Consider the following 17,605-nt stretch of genomic DNA (forward strand, 5'->3'; position numbering starts at 1 on the left):
CGGTCCGGTCGACCGAGAGCTCCATCGGTCGACCGCACCGGTCGACCGACGATGGTCCAGAATGTTTTCTTCGTGTTTTTGCTCTCATCGGTCGACCGACGGGATTTTCGGTCGACCGACAATATAGCCGTTGTCTTTTAACGGCTCTTTCTCTGAGCTGTTTGCTGGGGTTTTTGGTCATTTTGTTTTGGGGGTTTTTGCTGAGATTTCTAGTGGGTATATATACCCCATTGCTGATGTCTTTTCAGATTGATTAGAGAGTTTTTAAAAACAAGTTTAAGAAAGTTTTAAACAAGGGTTTGAGTTTGTTTAGTTTGTTTTTGGGGTTTGCTGTTACAAAGAGGAGTTTGCATCACCAGTTGAGGATTTCATCCTCAAAATCTTCTCATCCTCTCTTTGTGTTTATAGAGAAGTTTTCTAACTCTTTTCTCTAGCAATTTCGTTATTGATTTTCATATTCTTACTATTGCTAGTTTGCTATTTGAGTTAGATTTTATTTTACTCATTGTTACACACACCCACATTGAGCTTATTGTATCTTCCATACATAGTATAGTTGGGTGGTGAGAGATTGTAACTTTGAGTTGTGCTTAATTGAGTTCTCATCCATAGTTGAGAACAATCATTTGTTATATTGTGCTTATTGTGAGATTCACTTTGTAATACACTTGTACACCGAGTGAGGAGTGTGTGGTGAGAGTCGGGGATCGTCCCAAGAGGAGTGGCGTCGGTTGACGTGCCTAGGGAGAGGTTGTAACCGAGCACTTGAGGGAGACACGGCTAGGTCCAACACTTAGTGGGTGTAAAGTGGGATTACAATAGTGTGTTGATTGTAAAGTTTTCGGTTAGCTAGAAAACCGAGTGTGAGGTGTAAACGTTGTTCGGGTGAACGTAGAAAACCCGGTTGATAGTGGATTTCTCCCCGGGAGTGGGGAGCGGAGACGTAGGACGGAAGGTCCGAACTCCGTGATCACTTGATTGTGTTTGAGTGTGCTTTGGCGTTCACTTTCATTTATGTTCATATCTTATATCGCCATTGTGCATTGCTCATTACTATATCATCCACTATCTTGTTTAGATTATCTACCCTTGTGTTGTTTATATATCCTTGCACATACATTACCTATATCTCATTATTAGGATATATATTGTTGTTCATATTGCTTATCCTAGCTTACAAATATTGTTGTATTTCATACTTGCTAGGATAACTTATTAATTAATTTTAATTGGCATTTAATCGGATTAGATTAGCATAAGACCCTAATCACCAAAAAAAGTGTCTTATCTAAGAGCTTGTGTCTTATTGACTTGGTCAAACAGCTAGTAGAGCTGTTTGGTGACCAAAAATAGAAAGAGATTATTTTGGAGATTGTGTCTTTTGCAAGTAGCTTTTGAAAAGCTACCTCAAGTAGCGTTTATCTTTGGAAAGGAGCTGCCAATTTTTTTTTCCCGTATTTACCCCTAATAATTTTAATTTTATATCAATAATATTGCATGTCTTTTTTAGTCATTTAACAAATATAAGCTAGTTGTATAGCTACTTTTGCCAAACAGCTCTAGTCAATCAGCGAGCTACACAGCTAATTAACAGCTTTCAGGTACAATTTCACAGCTTTGAGCTGTAATCTCGCAGCTTTCAGCTAGTTTTGCCAAACATAGCCATTAAAGGTAGGGGGTCAGGAAAGGAAAACTTAACTTTTAGGGGAAGTTCGTGACATAATCCAAAATATAAAGATGGGTCCCACTTGTATGTTTCTGGGTGATTGTGCTCAGGGCCTTTTTAATCTTGTGATGATGCGGTCGGTAATGGGATTCAAAATGGGCAACTAGGATAATGGCTAGTTTCGCCTTTCATGCCACTTCTGAATATTGACTCTTAATGCTGCATGAGCATAATGTCAACTTAATATTAAAGTCATGTTCATAGTTTCTTTGTCTACATCACTTCCCATAAAACACTCCTTTAAAGGTGTAATACCAATTTTTTTTTTGAATGAGGCTAAAGTTATACCAAATCCCACGTTTAGCAAACAAACTCCTCGTCTTATAAAATCTCTAACCACCTAACATCATTATCTCTTTAAAATCCATATCCATCTCCTCTACCTTTTTTTCACTTTAACTCCAAAAAAAAAAACAAATGGAGAAAGAGAAAAAAAAAAGAGAACCGAGAGAAAAAAAAAATCAGAGGATCGGGTACTAAAGCCGAGGGAATGGATAGGGATTTCTAAATTCAGAGTTCTAATTTATTTCTCGGCAAGCATTTTCTTATCCTTTAACTCTTTTATTTTCATGATCTCCTTATCTAAATATTCGTATTTCTTTGTAGAAAATCATGGGGAATAGATTGTAGTTAGTTTTTATATAAGTTTGATTGCAATGTTGTAAGAAAAATCTTGACACCTTATGCAAACATTTCTTAACCTAAACTCTTTCATTTTCATGATTACCTCATCCAATTACTAGTATTCTCCTCCTAAAGTTATGACAATTAATTTGTAGATAGTTTTTATGTCATTTCTAAGCAACAACATTCAATGAGAAAATAACCTCTCTTTTCAATAAAAAATTCTTCTATAAGAACTTTTACCTAATAAAATAATAATTTATTATTTTTTTTCGAAACTGTTTTATTTCGGTCAGTATAGTTTTATAAAATAATAATAATAATAAGTAATTATAAAAAATTTCTAACTTTTTTAAGATTATAGTTATAACAGAGAATAGTTTTAAATTATTTACTGCAGTCAATTTTTCATATTGTAGTGGTCGGAGTTGTGGTTAGGTGACTTGGTTATTAGCTCTTAGGTCATGAGTTCAAATCCTTTACACTTTATTTTTTAAGATTATAGTTATAACAAATGTTATGGTGTTCCCATTCGCTAAAAGTACAAGCTCATTGTCAAGCAAACAGACAAGTGTGCTACATGCTATGCCCCAATCAATTTGGCTGCCAGAGACCAGTGGGGACAACCACTCCGCCGACTCGATGACTCGACATACCTTCATGTTGACTCGAAAGGCGGAACTTGTCGACCCCGCTTTTTTTGTCGAAGAAGACTCGCTACGAGTCCACTTGACCATTTGTCAAACGCCTTACGAAGCCGACTCGAAAGGCGTTACTTCTTGGCCAAATCAAAGGACAACCTTTTCCTCGAGTTTATCCTCGCTGATAACGTGTCAAGATCACATTAATGCTTGTCAGGCATCATCATGCCTCTGCCCCTACAGTCTTCATAACTTATCGGGCCATGTCGTGCTTCGCGCGCCACGTGCCACATCATGTCAGTGCCAATCACGCAGCTAGTCGTCAGCCGACACCTGTAAAGCAAGTGCTGACTGTTGACGTTTGTTTGTTGGAAAATTTAAAAGAAGATAATTGAAAGAATTGAATTTGATTTATTCCCTCTAATTGCTTAGAAAAAGAATGTTTACAACTCTCTCGATCTCTAACTGATTATAATTTAAATTTCCGATTACAAAAGAGAAGAGGATCAATATAAATCCTCCTCTTTGTTTAATTTTGGGTTCTTCACGATGGCGATGGAGTGCCTCCCTCGAATGCTCGCGTCGAGTTTGCTCTCCGTTGATGTTCCGAACGTCTCCTTTTACTGGAACAATAAACTTGCGTTGCAAGAAAAAAACTCTTAACGAGTTTATGAACTCAGAGCGAGTTTTGAACTCTGTGAAAAGAGTTGTTTGAACCAAAAATTCGGTTAATAGCAAACGCCTTACGAAGCCGACTCGAAAGGCGTTACTTCTTGGCCAAATCAAAGGACAACCTTTTCCTCGAGTTTATCCTCGCTGATAACGTGTCAAGATCACATTAATGCTTGTCAGGCATCATCATGCCTCTGCCCCTACAGTCTTCATAACTTATCGGGCCATGTCGTGCTTCGCGCGCCACGTGCCACATCATGTCAGTGCCAATCACGCAGCTAGTCGTCAGCCGACACCTGTAAAGCAAGTGCTGACTGTTGACGTTTGTTTGTTGGAAAATTTAAAAGAAGATAATTGAAAGAATTGAATTTGATTTATTCCCTCTAATTGCTTAGAAAAAGAATGTTTACAACTCTCTCGATCTCTAACTGATTATAATTTAAATTTCCGATTACAAAAGAGAAGAGGATCAATATAAATCCTCCTCTTTGTTTAATTTTGGGTTCTTCACGATGGCGATGGAGTGCCTCCCTCGAATGCTCGCGTCGAGTTTGCTCTCCGTTGATGTTCCGAACGTCTCCTTTTACTGGAACAATAAACTTGCGTTGCAAGAAAAAAACTCTTAACGAGTTTATGAACTCAGAGCGAGTTTTGAACTCTGTGAAAAGAGTTGTTTGAACCAAAAATTCGGTTAATAGCCAAATGGATTTACTGTTGCTGAAGGATGCCTCAAGATCTCTCTGTTGCCAAGAAGTTCTCTCTAGCCAATCTCCTGGTGATTTGATCCGAAAACCCAACCTCTCCCCCAAAACCGAACTCAATTTGCCGAAGTATGATCTTCTGGATGATCCAATCCAAAAGGCCGAACTCTGAACCTCCTTTCAGTTGTGTTTGTTGAGGTTTTTATAGAAAGATAAGGGGTGTAACTAACCCCTTAATCCGCTCCTAAGTGGGCGTGATTCCCTCAGATCATGGGGAAAATGGTTCTAAAACCATTCAGCTCATGTTTGAATGAGTCAAATACCCAGGTCGGTGTTATGGGCTCTAACTCTGCATCTTAGGCTTAAGACGCAGAGTTGGGCGTCTGCCAAAAATTAAAAATGCAAGGGCCACCTGCATTTTTGAAAATTAAACGCAGAGATGAACTCTGTGTTTAGAAGTGGTTGTTGACTTGTAACCTCTTCTAGTGGAGCGTTTGCAAAGACCGTTGTTCTGTAATCTTCACTTTAGATATTTTGAATGTGAGAGTCATCAGATTGTAACTCTCACGGTTGATTGTGAAGGTTATTGAATTAGAGCTTTCATCAGTCATCGTGAAGGTCGTTAAATTATAACATTTCTTGATCTATGTGAAAATCCTCTAATTGCAGCTTTTGTTTTATTGACGTGAAAGTCGTCTGATTGTAACTTTCATTGTCGAGATGTTGATTAAAGTTTGATAGGTATCAGCTATCTGTTGTGATTTTTAGATAGCCTACAGAATCCTCTCCAAAGTTTTTAAAAGTTCGCGATTGACTAGGATGAATTTTCGAAATACTTTGGATCCCAAAGTTTGTTGAATGCTTGTTCACTCCGTCTGATGCGAAGACATTATGAACCCGGTTGTCAGAATGTTGTAATTCTGCTTCCTTAAAACCAAACAAGATAACTTTTGTATCTTGATGACAATGACCTTAGTCAAATAAGCTAAAGCTCAAGTTATCGTTGCATGGCTGATTGTTCACTTCGTTTATTTCGGAGGCATTATGAACTTGGTAGTAGAAATTTGTTGTACGTCACAATTTTGCTTCCTGTATTGGTGATTCTTTGCAATCACTTTTGGTAACGGTTAACCTCATACTCCCGATGAACATGTAGAAGTAGTCAAGGTAATCCTGATCACCTTAAACCAAAGAAGATAACTTTTGTATCTTGATGACAAGGAACTTAGTCAAACAAGTTAAAGTCTAAGTCATCATCGTTAGATCCATTAGTAGGATTAACTTTTCCCTCTTTCTTCGGCAGCAGAAAGTAACAACGAATTTGCTTAGATCCTTGAGATACTCCTTCAACTTGTATGAAGGTGTATTCAGTGTCGACAGTAACATCAAGGACGTTCTTATAGGCATTGATTAATAATGTGAGGCGTCGCTGCAAGAGTTGGGTAAGAGAGAGCCAAGGACAACAAAGTAATCATAGAAACACCAGCTGCAAACTTGTCAATGAGACTATCCTTAATGAGGTTGAGCACTTTTGGGCTAAAGACAGATCCATTGTCATAGACAGAGAGAACCACAAGCCCGTATGAGAAGGACCTTATCCCAAGTTTGGCAAGGATGACAACATCAGAGGAACCCGATTTGTCTCCTTTCTTGATCATCTCAATTAGGGTAATAATTTCAACGACATCGTTATTGATTTTGGTTGGAATGTTAAGCCATTTGAAAGGATGAGTTGTATGAAGGATCAAGCTTGATAATTTCAGCATTATTGACTATAGCCTGTCTGTACTCATCCAAGAGGCTGCATAGCTTCTTGTCATAGGCTAGTTTCTTCTCGGCTTTCGTCACCTTGATGACCATTGTTAGCTTCTCTTTATTTATTTGAAGCTGTGGCGTAGCCCTGGTTGTTGAAATGTTCATTCTGTGGCGTTAAAACGCACTAGTTGACTTTGTGCTTGAGCATTGAGACGCATGGGTGAACTTTGCGTTCAGAAGTTCAACCAACTCTAACACGAATGCAAAGGTCATGTTTGGTGGGATTCTGGCCTAGAATATCGTATTGATTTGACAGCTCATAGCTATCTATAAATAGACTGCTGGGGTCAAATCAAGAGTCATTCGACTCTTTCCTCTGTTCTTCTCTGAAAGGTTTAACGAAAATTCTTCGTTTTAAACTCCGGCGAATCCTGTTCATCTTCTCCAGTTTTCCTTCGTCAGTGGTAAGTGTGGCCTTCATGGCTTGTAAAACTTGCTTTGGCAAGTTCTGAATTTTGAATAATGAGGAGACTCGTTTCAATGACATAACACAGAGTTGGGACTCTATAGTTTGGAATTCAAAGCGTGGGGATTTTGACTTTTGCGCTCAAAATTTGTAACACAGGGTTTGAACTTTGCCAACGCAGGGTTTGACCTCTGTGTTTGAGTTTGCCAACATAGGGTTTGAACTCTACCAATGCAGGGTTCAACCTCTGCGTTTGAATTTGCCAACGTAGGGTTCGACCTCTGCGTTTGAACTCTGCCAACGCAGGGTTTGACCTCTGCGTTTGAATTACGCTAACACAGGGTTCGACCTCTGCGTTTGAAATATACCAACACAGGGTTTGACCTCTGCGTTTGAATTTGCCAACACAGGGTTCGACCTCTGCGTTTGAATTTGCCAACGTAGGGTTTGACCTCTGTGTTTAAGTTAGGCCTATTTGATTCTACTTTTGTACTGACTGATTGCTCTTTTCATTTACAGTGTGTTACACCAATGAGCCTCTCCCTTTTCACCATCATTTTGGCTATGAAGGTGGCGTAGATCTAAATACGACCTTCAATCTGAGCCAAGAGCTCCATGTTTTCCGTATTACTGATAAAGACCGTGTTGAAGTGATCACTTAGGCTTCTTCTGAGACCCTTCGCACGTTGGTCATAGATATCAGATTTGAAAGTCTAAGCCGTAAATCGTTCGTCAAACCAACATTCCTCTTTAGGGACTTTGTTGATTTCAAAGCGGGTGTTGCTTATGATGGGGATTATAAGTGGTTGAGGAAAGTTGGGGACCGTCACCTCTTCTTGCCTAATATGGAGAGGATGTATCCGATATCGTATTTCTAATGCGCTTCCATTCCAAGGTGTATGGACTGGGACCTTATCAAGGAACATGACGGAGTTGCCATTGGAGCCTTAACTTTCTAGGGCGATCGTACAGTGGGTTACAACAGACAAGTGACAGCCTTAAGACCAGGCTTGTTTACTAAGGAATACTCAGTTGGTGAAGTAGCCAGCCAGACCAATGCTTTTGTTAAGAGGTTCATGGCGGTGAAATGGGAGTTTCCTGCCCAAGTATTCAGATCTCCTAGTTGGGTGCATTATTCGGTAACGGGGTAGTGGACCCGAATGACCAAGTTTGTTTTGGAGGAGTTGGATACCCCTTACCCAAGCTGTCTTGAAAATTTCGATGATGGCCACCAACTACGGGATCATCCAGAACCACTATCACTTCTTCTCTATCTTAGAGCGATACAACCCCGAGACTTGCACTTTCTTTACTCCTGTAGGGGAGTTGAGTTTTGCTCTTCACGAGATGTATGACATCTTAGGTCTGCCTTTTGGGGATTTACCCTACGAAGAGTTTATTCCGGGATTAGCAGAACTCAAAATTTTGAGAAGAACCAGCCCTGAAGTTTATTCAACTCTCTGGGAAGTCATGTGCCACTTCTATATTTGTATCCAACAGACGGGAGCTCAAGGAGATGGTGTAAAACAAGTATCTTAGGTAGAGTACTTGTTCCAGAATTTGACCAAGAAGGGAGCCCCAGTGATCAGATTAACTGTGAGTACTCTGGAGGAGATCTAGGCTCGGATTGATGCTGCCACTTCTCATTACACAAATGAAGCTAAGGAAGATATTTTTCCTGCTTACATAGAGTTTGAAAGCTTCCATTATCAAGCTCAGATTCCTATTTTAGATACGGCACTGTTGGCGGGATTTCTGATGTTATGGATAAAGCAGTGCGTTGTCCTCACCATGCCGATTGATGCTCTTGTTGCGGAAGTAATCTATCCAGTCATTCTTTTAGCGCATGGGAGGCCACTGAACCTTCTTTCAGCCATGGTGTACTATTTACAAAACGGGTTGTGGGAACTAGCCTTGGATTTTGTTCAGGTTACGGAGGTGGAGTTCGATGAGGGAAAGATTTTTAAAACTCCAAATCCCCGAGTGTTAATGCCCTATACTTACTTAATGGCATGGTACGTGTCTCATTGTCCCTCACTAATGAGTGCAGCCTCTCCCTAAGGCGACTCATTCATCCCGCTTGTGCAACGGCTGGATTCAACAAAGTGGGAAGGGACTTACATGGTTAAGATTCGTCAGATTTTGTCGAGGGATACCAATTATCACATCTTTCATTGCTTTCTCGATTTTCAAGGTGGAGTGTATGGAGCGACGTTCCAGGATGTGGCAGGTCCTAACGGATTCACTCAGCTAAATGAGGGTGTTTCCCGTTGACTACTCTACATAAGGCTAGACTATCTAATTTTTCGATAGGGTGGGATGTGTTTATCGAGCCTTATCAACCATATAGATTTGCCCATCAATTTGGATATGACCAGCTATACGTTGGGAATCCCTGACCTCAACTTACAATTGTGGGTAATCTATATGAGGGGGCCAGAGCCTGGTACTATTTAGTGGCTAGTTGTACCAAGACCATCTTCAAGCTCCCCCATAAGACACATAATTCTTACACTTTCATGGGTTTCTGCAACTGGTATTCTGCTGCCCCTCAGAATTCTGACTATAATTTGAATACATCTTGTCTAAAGGAAATCAGACGTATGTATGCTTCCAGGAAGGGGTCTAAGACGTCTCGTCTAAGAGGAATTGACGAGTACTTATCCTTTGAAGATAATACTGCTAATAAATGGGGGAATCAAGTAGCTAAAACCATTCAAGTAGGAGATCCCTAAATAGCTGATATTCCTGCAGCGAGAGCTACTGGGAAAAGAGCTCTTACAGCAGATGAAGTTGGCTAGTACGATAAACGGACTCGCTGAAAGTTGATGGTTGAGTCTTCTCCTATAAAAGGCCAACAGAAACCAAAATTAATGCCTGGCGCTTTCAAGTCTATAGAAGAAGAGGAATGCCAAGAGTCTTCAGTCGCAGGTCTTCCACACAGAACTGGACTTCGTTCAAGTGGTCCAGCTCTGTCAAGTGAAGTCTCCTCCTACCATTCTCCTGAGGACAAGGAGGATGAATTAATGATTGTAGATGCAAAATCTACTCCGGTAGTGGGCTCTCCTAAGGCTCCTGTATCAAAACCAAGGGGTCATGAAGAGAATCGATCTCCCCCTCCCTTCGCACTAATGCTACAGGTTGGAGATTTAAGGCCCAGTCCGACAACGGGACTCATGGATAAACCGGCTACAATCACGAGTCTACCCGAGTCTTTAGCTGTGCATGATGATGAGGAAGAAGTAGATTATGAAGTCTCCTCGACCGGTGATGTTGCTGATGGCAATAGAGATGATGAAGGCGCTGATGTTGATGACGATATAGGTGGTGATGAGGAGGATGATGAGCATGATTCTACGGATGACATCACTAATTTTGATGATACACCCAAGATCGCATCAGATAAGGCGTCTGCTCATATTTCTTTTTCTATCACCGGTAAGCCTGGTTTATTTTGAATTTCCCTGCACTTTCCTTTCGCGTTCTAATGTTTTTGCGGCAGGTTCACCCACTCTTGAGACTACTGTGGTGACTCCTCTCCCAGAACAACCACTTGTGTAGGTGTCGACTCCTTTACAAGAACAACCTTTGCCTAGCTTGTCGATGACAACTACTCCACCAATGACATTGATGAATATCTCGCTTGCACCAACAGTAGCTATCAGTATGCCGGGTCCATCTCAAGCGGGGCCATGATGGCCTTGACATCAAGTCCTTCACACTTGGATGTTTCTTTTGCTTCTGCAACTTCTACACTCAGGTCACTTGCTAGCTTTCACTTTGATATGCCTGTTTCAGGGAGCATGGAGCCATCTTTGATTGATGTTTCATGCCTAATAGATGCTCCTGACTTCCTTCAGATTTCCTTGAGATACCTGAACATTCTTGCGAGGAAGGTGATTGAAGTCGTCATGGCTGGTCGGGGCACCTTTGATTCCTTCAAATCTCTTCTAGAAGTTAGCTTAAATGGTGTCAAAAGTGTGAGTGATGCTCAATGCTTTGAACATTATTCGGTAGCTATTTCTCACTTGGAAGCACACCTGAGATACTTAAAAGCCCTTGGCCGTGCAGATATTCAGATACAAATTACATCTATTTTTGCTAACATTCTAGTTGAGGAAGTGGCTTGTCGTGAGGCAATTGAGCGGGGTTAGCTGAGAAAGTGCTCCATGTTACACGCTTGCAAGAGCAAAGTATTCTGAGACAACAAGAATTGGAGCTTTCCACTACTTCTCTGGACCTCATTCGCACAAAGCTTGTTGAAGATGAGGCAGAAGTGCTCAGATTTAAGACTCAACTTTCTCGCGAAGAAGCTATTGTTAATGTACTAAGTGCCAAAAATGCAAACACTCTTTTAAATTATCATACATAAGCTCAGGCTCTTGAAAGAGCAAAGAAGGAGATAACTACTGCTGTAATGCCAACTGAGGATGAGCTGTGAAAGAAGCTATAGCGTGGGCCGACTACGAGGAGAAGCTCTCTGACGTCAAAGCTCAACTTGCTTCTTTTAATTTAGTGAAGAACTTTATCTTGTATTGTTCTTTTAATAAGAATAACTTTGTTTTGTATCACTTTCTTTTGGCTTCTTAATAAAAAGTGATATTGGCCTTCCATTATTTCTTGCATGTGCCATATTCTGACTTGAAATAATAAAATTACCATTCCATTAGGATAGGATTGACCAGTTGAATTTTTCCCGTGTTATGCTTTTGTTTTAAACACTGAAAGAAGTCTATAAGTACCGTAGGTGTAGTATTAACTTAGTATGGGTTTTCACATAGAGTAAAGTTTAAAAATTTTCCTTATTACCACTAGGGATAATTCTGAAAAAGTTTAATATGTTAGGGATTTTATGAGAACACTTGTTATTCTTATGCAAATGAATAAAAAAAAGGTTCAAGGGGGTGGGGTTTGAACTGTTAGAGGTATGATGTTAACGTAACAGCAATTTGTAGACTTGTCATCCTATTGAAAGGGATTGATAAGTGAATTGGATCGTCAGAGGTAAAATATTAACGTGATGGGAAAAATGTTACGATCGAGGCAACTTTGAGGACTTATCGCTCTATTAGGGAGAGTTGATAAGTTAATTTTGTCAGATGTGTGATATTAACGTGACAAGAAAATACTGGGATCACGACAACTTTGAGGACTTATCGCTCTATTGGTAAGAGTCGATAAGCTGATTTTGTCAGAGGTGTGATATTAACGTGACGGGAAAATGTTCATATGACTTGAACATAATTTTGGGGGACTTAGCACCTCACTGGGGAGAATTGCTAAGTGATTTATCATCAGAGCGATGGCTTGTGATACTTGTGATTTGAACAAAATTTGGAAACTTATCACTCTGCTGAAGAGGGTTGATAAGTTAGTCATTTATTACTCTGCTGAGGAGAGTTAATAAATTGATCATGATTTCAGCAATTTTGAGGACTTATCGCTCTATCGGTGAGAATCGATAAGTTAATTTTGACAGAGGAATTGTTATCACATTGGAAGTGATGCAGGCTAAATTCAAACTCTATGGGGATGATGATCGTCATAAGTGTAGTGTTAACCTTGACGACAATAAGGAATTTTGTCAGCTGCATCGACTTAAACCCAGCTGAGGTGGTACAGAGGTTTAACAACACTCTGTTAAAAGAATTCATAAACTTAGAGAATAAGTGTCATGTTTAAAAACGCAAGGGTGGACCCTTCGTTTAGATAACTTGAACACAAAGGTAACCTCTACGTTTGAGGTTAGAAACACAGAGTTAAGAACTCTCATAACGCAGGTCTGGGCCTGCGTTTGGGGATCAAAACACAAAGGTGAGCTCTGTGTTAAGGTTAAAGTCTAACTGACTTTATCCATTAACGCTGAAGATTGCATTATTTTAAAATAGTTGGATTCTCTCCTAGAATCCCGTACCGCTTTAACAGCTTGATGGCTGTTATAAATAGACCTGTGTGGTCAAATCAAGAGTCATTTGACTCTTTCCACTTTCGTCTTGATTCTATGAACGAGAGCTCTCATTAATTTTGATAGAACCTTCAATGATCTCCGCTTTCTTCTATCAGCGACATCAATGGCACCACGAAGGATGAGTTCGGGCTCCAAGAAAGTCGTGGGAACGACCTCAAAAACGCCATCGGTTAAGGATGCCGGCGGTGTTCTTATTCCTGCAGGCACCTCATCGTTACCGTCACCGTCATGCGGGCCTTCTTGCCATGGTAGGTGGTGGCTGTGATAACTTGTTTTGACAAGTTTTTAAAAACCCTAGATGGTTTCTTGACAATGAGGAAGATGACTCATTTCTATTTGATAGAAACACAAAGTTGGGACTCTATGTTAACGCGGTGTTGACTCCTGCGTCTGAAATCTGAACGTGGGTCTGGACCTCTGTGTTCAAATTTTATAACGCATGTCTTGATCTCTGCGTTTAAGATTTATAACACAAGGTTGGCCCTTGTGTTTAAGACTTAACACATGGGGTTTGACCTCTGTGTTTTAATCTATTCTTTTAGATTTACGTCAGCAACTTGCTTCAGTTGCTAATCTTTGCTTCTAGTTTTGCAGTGTTCTTTCTGAATGTGCCGCTTTCTCAAGATCATCATTTTGGATATATTGACAGTCCTGACAAGATTGAAGTTTTTGGTCTTCGTAGAAGAATTCCACTGTGTACTTTCCCCGACTTAGAGCAGACACATCTGATTAAGTTTGCCCGATGTTCTACTCTTAAGACTTTGATCACTGACCTGGATATGGAGACACCTACAAGCCATGACCAGTTCCCAAAACAACGTTTATATTTGGAGATCGTATAGCAGCAGATGATAGTCTTATACATGTGGAAGACTCGAAGCTGCTACGAAGAATCGATGACCATTTCCTCTTTCTTCCTAGCATGAAGAGGATGTATCCGCTTCCTACTTTCTGAACATTAGCTGTCGTAGGGGTTTGGCTTTCGATCTCGTCAAATAGAAGGAAAATGTATCGCTCAGGTCTAGTCGATGAGCTCGCATACAAATTGAGGGATAGCTCAAAGGCCTGAGACCTGGCAGATTTGAGAAGAAAGATCTCGCTCCAGAGATGCCCCTTTTGGCGAATGTTTTCATTCGCTGTTTCATTGCTACTCGGGGTGAATTTCCTATGCAGATGTTTAGATCTCCTGGCCGGGTGTATTTTAGAGAGGGTGGCTGGTGGCCTCGCATGGTTGACTTCGTTTTCGAGGACCTTAAGGAACCACTCGTTCAATCGGGTCTCGCAGTCCCGGTGTTGGCTACCAGGCGTGAAATTATTCAAAGCTATCCTAATTTCTTCACCATGTTGGAAAGGTACAACCTGAATAGCTGCACATTCTTTACACCCGTCAGGGAGTTGGGCTTTGCTCTCCATGAGATGCAAGCAGTATCGGGACTACCCTTCGGTCAGGTGCCTTACGAGGAGTTTAGCCCCACTACTGAGGAACTCTCACTTTTGAGGGCGTCGTATCCAGAAGTTTATGCGACATTTTGGGAGCTAATGTGCCATTTCCAAATCTGCGCTCAAGTCGTTAGGATGTGCGGAGGAGGTATCATGTACACTGCATGGGCGGAGTATGTTTTCTAGAACTTAAGTCATAAAGATAAGGTCGTGACCTGACTTACTGCTATCTCTCCCAAGAGCATTAAGGCCCGTATTAAGGCTTCAAATGCTACCTACAAGAACACGCATGTAGAGGACGGGTTTGAAGCTGGTATTGAATTCGAGAGCTTTCATTACCAAGCCGCAACACCTATTTCTGACACTGCCCTCCTTGCTAGTTTTTTAATGATATAGCTAAAAGCATAGTGCCATCGAAGCCAGTTGAGTCGATATTGGCTGAGCTAGTATACCCAGCTATTTTGTTAGCCCATGGGAGACCATTGAGTCTCCTCACTGCCATGGTAAGCTGTGTGCAGAGTGGCTTGAGGGCGTTGACTTCTGAATTTGTCGACGTCTAAGAAATAACCATTGTTGGGAGGAAAGCCTGGAAGACTCCCCAACCTCATGTACTAGTACCGTACATATACTTGGTGGCCTGGTTTGTGCTGTATTACCTTTCGTTGATGACGGGGGTTGCTGAAGACAATGAGGTTCCTGTTCCCTTTGTGTAGAGGGGAGTTGGCCGCATGAACTAATATCTACATAGTCAGGGCTCGACAGCTTTTGTCTCAAGGAGACAATTATAAAATCTTTTGATGTTCGCTTAACTTCGATGAGGCTAACGAAGAGAGTATTAGCTTTACAGATGTAGGTTTTAAAGGCTTCACATCTCTGGAGGAGGATGTTTTCAGGTGGCTCCTCACAATTAGATTGGGGTACCTGGTTTTCTGTATGGGGTGAGAAGTACATAATTAAACCTTATATGCCTTCTCGATTCGCCATGCAATTTGGATATGATCAACTTTATGTTGGCAATCCTAACTCGGAGTTGGCATAGATCTGGAACTTGTACGAAGGGGCTCACGCGTGGTACTTTTTCTCTGTCGGAGGGACCCATGCACGATTCACTTTGCCTAACTCGCCGCTTAGATGCTCCACTATTACAGACTTCCACGACTGGTTTAATAAGGCTTCTCGGATTCTAGAATATAATGTGTACACTTTGTGCATAAACGATATCCAAGAACTATATAAATTGAGGAGTGGTTCTACCAGGACTCGCTTACTAGGGATAGAGGATTATCTATCCTGCAAACAGGAAGCGGTTGGAGCTGGAAAAATCCAAAAAGAGCTGCTAGCTACTGAGCCTTCTGAAGAAGAGGCTTTCATGGGAACCCAAGAGGGGTCGCCAGCTGCTGATTCTCACCCAATAAAGGCTTCGACGAAAACTCTTTTGGAGACACCAATTGCTAAATCTCATGAGAGAAAGGCTACTGGTAAGCAAGCCCTCACCGTAGCAGAGGCAGATGAGTATGAGAAGCGGGTTCGTAAAAGAGAACTCGTTGGGGCCAAGAATTCCAAGAAGGTGAAGTTAATGGGAGACGCGATGAAGTCTGCACTTGTCACACAGAAAAGTCTTCCGTCAACTCCCTATACTCCTGAGAATGTAGGAGCTGAAGAGGTGTTGCCCATTGGGGGTTCAGAGTCTGCTCCTCCCCCTATGACCCAGAGTCAGGGTTCACATGAGGACCCTCCTTCTAAGGCTGTTCCACAATCTGCTCCGACTGAATTTGTAAGCTTGGAGTACCTCATTGCCCCTCCCCAAGTTTGAAATCTCTCAAAGAATGCATCAAACATTTAGAGATGATGATGAAGTTCACGATTGATATCGTTAGCCTAGGGCGAGTCTCTTTTGAGCTTTTCAGGCCCCTCCTGATTAAATGCTTAGCGAAAATCAGGAGCCATGGGGATGTGTTATTGACTGAACGCTGCCGAGAAAGTATCATCCTTTTAGAAATAGAATTGATAGCCTTTAGGGAGCTACAGTGCACCAACTTGGACTTTAAAGTGGAGCAGGCTCTCTTTTTGGCTCAAATTTTGAAGATACATCATCAGGAAACCATTTGCAAGAGTTTATCTGATAAAGAGACCCTCATAGAGAGCTTACATGAGCAGCATACTCAGATACACATTGATATAGGTAGTCTGGCTACTGGTGTTCGTGATGCTGAGGAAGCTATGGTTAAGCTGGGGACCGAGTTAGCTCAGAAGAAGGCCCAATTGGCTCAAGATGTAGCCATTATAAAAGGACTTATGCTTCAAAATGATGAAGTTTTTAAGAACTTCTGCGATGAAATAAAAGCTTCTAATGGAATTCGAAAAGAGATTGCTACTGCAGCACCGGTTGAAGCAGAACTTAGGAGGGAGATTGAAGAACAAGCCCGAACGGCTCATGAAAATAAACTTTCTATATTCAAGTCCAAGCTGATGTCCCTTAAGCTGATGCGTCCTGACACTTAAGTTTTACATTGCTTTTGGGAATAATTTTGTATCATTTTCATTTTAATTATCATCACTTTGTATCAAGTTAACAATATTGAATGAAAGTGATTATTTTGTCTTTCATCGTCTCTCTTTCTTGTTGAATTTCAATTTAGGACAATGAAAATATTGTGAATGCCATGAGTATAATGTTAACTTATCATAAATTTGAAATTTTCTTTATTACTATTTAGAATAATCCCAGAAAATTTTAATCGTTAGAGGTATAGTGTTAACATGACGACATACAAAGTAGGAAAACTAAATGATTATTCCCCATTGAAACAAATTCCAAATAGGCAACCCCTAGCCAGACTTGGCTGAAGATTGAGAGAAAGGGGGCTTTATAGCCTACAAGAATTATTTCTTGAGAAATTTTTCGCTAATTGGCATCATAAGCTTGTCGCCCTTTTGATCGATGAGACGATAAACCCTATTCGAATAGACTAATTCTATTACGAATAACCCTTCCCATTTGAGATTGAATTTCCATTTGGTATTATGTGTCATCATCATGGGTCATCTGATGGATAAGACTAAATCGTCTTTCTTGAAAATTCGTTCTTTGACCTTCTTGTTATAGGCTTTAGAGATCTGGGCTTGATACAAATCGATTTGATGCTGAGCTTGAAGTCGCTTGTCATCTATGGCTTCAAGTTTCTGAAGGCGCAGTCGATGTTTTTTTATCCTCTATCATTCCGGTCGTGAGGGTGACTCTCATGGAAGGGATTTGGATTTCCAATGGTAATACAGCTTCGCAGCCATATACCAAAGAGAATGGAGTGACTTTCATTAGGGTTCTCACCGTTGTACGGTAGGCCCATAGACATTCACCGAGTCTTTCGTCCCAATCGCGTCGGCTCCTGAAAACAAAATTTTTGAGAATCTTCACAATTCTCTTGTTAAAATCTTCTGTGAGGCCATTTGCTGGCAAATAATATATCGTAGATGCAACACTCTGGATTCTGAACTTATCACAGAATCTCTGAAATCCATGTCCGACGAATTGTGTTCCATTGTCGTGAACTATTCGTCTCGGTACGTCAAAACGGCAGATGACGTGATGTATGATAAACTTGATCACGTTTG

This window comes from Asparagus officinalis, chromosome 6, assembly GCF_001876935.1.
Source record: "Asparagus officinalis chromosome 6, Aspof.V1, whole genome shotgun sequence".
NCBI classification, from domain to species: Eukaryota; Viridiplantae; Streptophyta; class Magnoliopsida; order Asparagales; family Asparagaceae; genus Asparagus; species Asparagus officinalis.